This window comes from Austrofundulus limnaeus, unplaced genomic scaffold (assembly GCF_001266775.1).
Source record: "Austrofundulus limnaeus strain Quisiro unplaced genomic scaffold, Austrofundulus_limnaeus-1.0 Scaffold23, whole genome shotgun sequence".
In the NCBI taxonomy this organism is placed as follows: domain Eukaryota; kingdom Metazoa; phylum Chordata; class Actinopteri; order Cyprinodontiformes; family Rivulidae; genus Austrofundulus; species Austrofundulus limnaeus.
The window spans coordinates 1,561,328-1,565,014 of record NW_013952425.1 but is presented as its reverse complement, the minus strand read 5'-3'; the positions used below and the strand labels follow the sequence as shown (position 1 = coordinate 1,565,014).

General features: G+C 33.4%; 1 long non-coding RNA gene across 1 annotated transcript in view; it reads left to right on the top strand.

The window, feature by feature from the left end:
• Positions 1 to 3,146: 3,146 nt before the first annotated feature.
• Positions 3,147 to 3,687, top strand: part of LOC106514846 (uncharacterized) — a 104,886-nt gene continuing 104,345 nt past the window's right edge. Inside the window, exon 1 of the long non-coding RNA XR_001309936.1 lies at positions 3,147 to 3,367. This is a non-coding gene — a long non-coding RNA (uncharacterized LOC106514846). The remainder of the gene's footprint in view (positions 3,368 to 3,687) is intronic.

The following is a 3,687-nucleotide window of genomic DNA, read 5'->3' as shown; positions in this document are numbered from 1 at the left end:
ACAAGTTTCACTTTTTAAATGGAATTACTGAAATAAATCTACTTTTTCATGATATTCTAATTTTATGACCAGCACCTGTATGTTAAATATTTGAAAAACAAAAATCCTTGAACACAATTTATTACCTCCAAAAATWGATTTTGTCACAGAAAAAAATTATCTGATGTAAGAAAATCTATAAAAGACTGCAAGAAGCATGATTTTTTTAAAGTCTGACTTTGTTTTGCTAACACTGACATTTTTGACATGTCAAATGGTTATAAAAACTGTCAGCATTTTTACAATAAATAAATAAAAGAATAAGAAAAAAAATCCAGGAACATGCTGTTTTCATGCTGAAGGGGGCAGCAGAGGACCTTCTACAACCACAAGGAACAACTTTCATCCAAACAGCAATTTTTAGTTTGAATCATTTTTAGTTCTTAGTCTCTGTTTACAGGATTGTGACCTGGACTTGCAGATGTTTTCAGGAATCCAGCGACTCCTCAAAACAATCCATTTTTAAATCCTTTTGCCGTGACGTTCACTAGTAAAATTTGGGGCAAAAAATTTGATTTATTGAAGGGTCGAGGGCCTAATCTAGAAAATAATTCCTGCTGACATTCACCGGAGGACAAAAACGGAGAATCTGCCTGTCAGTCCTCTGCTCCTCCTCAGATGCTCGTCTGTCGGCTGCAGTTTTGTAGCGCTTAAAGTCCTCCTGCTGAGTGTGTGTTGGTGTGTGTGTTCTCCAGCATCAGTCAGAGTGGGGACTCTTCCTGTCAGAGGGRCTCCTCCTCTGCAGCTGCCGTACTTCATTAGGGGCCATCAGCAGAGCTCAGTGCTTCACTGTCAGACTCAGAGTTGTGTTTTTCTGTTTTTTTCTTCTTCTTCTTCTCATCTCTCCTCCCTTTGCACTCTTCCTGTGTCTGCACTCCATCTTTCTCATTCAAACCATCCCTCCAGCGCGCTTCGCTTTCTTCCTGATTTCTCTGTCGACTTGGCTTTCTTTCTCTCTTTCTGTTATTTTCTGCTCTCGCTCATCGTCTTTCGTCCTCATAAATCTTATCAGACAAACCCATCAGAATTTTTTAATTCCCTGTTCAAATAAGCATAATGATTCCCTCTCCCGCCAAAATCACTTCTGCCTTTCACGTCAACACATATTGCTCAGAGGGCATGTTGTGAATGAGTCTCAGCTACTACCACATTCAATTTTAGCTTAACATCTGTTCAACTGACTGAGTTAAACGCATTTTTGTGGGAACTTATTTTTTGTTGGCTTTGGCATCCATTTTGAATTTGGTTGTTTTCCAAATTGAATGCAACAAATAGGGCAGAGTGGATTTGAGACGTGTATAGTTGAGGCACCATCAATGTCTTCTGTTTGCAGCAAGTGTTAGTTGTGATTTTTGCTGTGCACATGTGTATTAGTGTCCTCTTTGATAGTGGAAAATTTGAACTTTACGAAAAGCGCCACTCCAAAGATATTGCTAGATTTTAACTTTACCATGTCCCGTCCACAGTGAATATCTTATTACCCTACAATGACATCTAAATGTAACTTGAATATATGCAAACATTAGTTTTGTCCCCTAAAAGATAACATATTTCATGACATCATGGCATTAAAGATTATTACATAAAGCGGTGAAATGTGCAACATGGTCACCAGGGTACAGCTGAGACACACTGTCTCAACAGTACCTGATGTTGTTTTTCATGGTGTTTAGCAGCAATAGTTTAAATATGTTCATTCATTCATTTGAATTTAATAGACCTTAAATAAGCTATTATTTGAATGCAAACTATTCTTGTGAACTGTAGAACATTTAGGAATACCAATATACTGCAAAAGTATATTAATAATCAAGAATTTATGTGTCTTTTTAAATATTTAATTTGTTTTACAGTTTTTTTCACATTTTAACCCATGTTAGAGTCAATGTAAATAAAATAAATGCATTATTGAAGTGTACAACATCATTTTTTGAATATACATAAAACAATTCCTAATTACAGTATATACTTTTGTGCATTTGGCAATGATTGACTTGTTAGCTTTCCAGCATTTTAAGTTTTTTATATAAGTTGAGACAAAAAAAATAACTTTTTGTTTTTGATTAACTGTGAAAAATATAAATAACTTGGGGCTATTACTTCTTGATTATATGTGGTTAACATATAAAATTTATATTATGTATAAAATATTTTATTTTCAGTGTTTTTTCTTAGTGTATGCTAACTTTTGTGTGGAAATGGGAAAAGCAAAAACTGCCTCGACTGTACTCAGTCTACCCTATCGAAAACATGCACATTAATGACAAATTGAAATCCACAAAAAAATAGTTTGGTTTATTTTCTATTRTTTTTCGCTTCATTAAATATAATCTCTGTTAACATTTCAGCAAATAACTGAAGTTCAAAGAATAAAGAAAGACAAATACAGAAAAATAAATGTAAAATGACTTCATTGTTGTTATGGAAGCCCATTTCCATAACCAACAATACTATCTCATAATTATGAGATAGTATCTCATAATAGTGAGATAGCTAAGTCATAATTATGAAATAGATACTATCTCATAATTATGAGATAGCTAAGTCATAATTATGAGATACAAGTTTTATTTATTTTTTCATCAGGGTGGCAGAAATGGACTTCCATAGTTTTGTTTCTAGGGTAAACAAATAAACAGTGTGGTGTTCAAATCAGGCTGCGTCAATATTTGTTCAAAAAATCTCTAAATTTTTAGATTCAAGTTTCTAGACTTTAAAAATAAAATTAGGAAATAAAAAAAAACACCTAAAACTGTGAGTGTGTATTTGGATAAGAGAACATTTATTTTCTTTTTAAAAAGTTCAGGAAACAAAAGACATAGGCCTACATAACACAATAAATGATTAGCTACAGTGTTTTTTTTAAACTCTTGACGTTTTTTCTAAACAAAGAAACTCCCTGTCAGTAACAGGACTATCCTCATTAAAAACAAATTCTAAATACATTTGTTATTTTATTTAAGTAACCAAAAACCCAGGGGATCCCCTGTTTGTTTTTGTTGTCGCTGCTTTCACTGTGCTCTCCTTTGAAACGTGTGGAGCTCAAATTTACCAGGAGTCATTAAATGCAACAGGTTCGTTACAAACACCTGCGACCAGATGATGCGCAAGAAGGTGGTGAAAACCAGGGTATGCTTTAAAATTAGTTTTCTATTTTACAAAAAAATGTTTTAAAAGCTAAAAACAAACAAAAACTAAACTAAAAAAAAATCCCTAAAAATTCTGTTGCGTTCAATGGAAGACCAACTTTTTATTGCTGCTGGACCAAGAAAACTCGTGCAACGAACGGAGACAACTCTAACACGGAAGTCACTGATTTCTTTTTCCGGTGAGYAAGAATTCTGTATGTTCTTTAGTTTCTTGTTTTTATGTTTAATTAGAGACATTAGAGTGAATATAAACATTAATGTAGGCTATTTCGGTCTGAGCTAATCAAGGCTATTCTCGGACCATAATTCATTGCGGCCTGTGGCTAATGCTTGGGGGACAGTAAACAATTTGAAGAAACCTATTTTAGATTATAATGTAGTTAAATTTTATTTAATAACGGAGGACAAAACAAAAAAAAATTCCTTACAATTTTCAATTTTGTTCATTTTTTTTCATCCATTCATTTGTCAAAACTAACCAATGTTTACTGTATTTGGC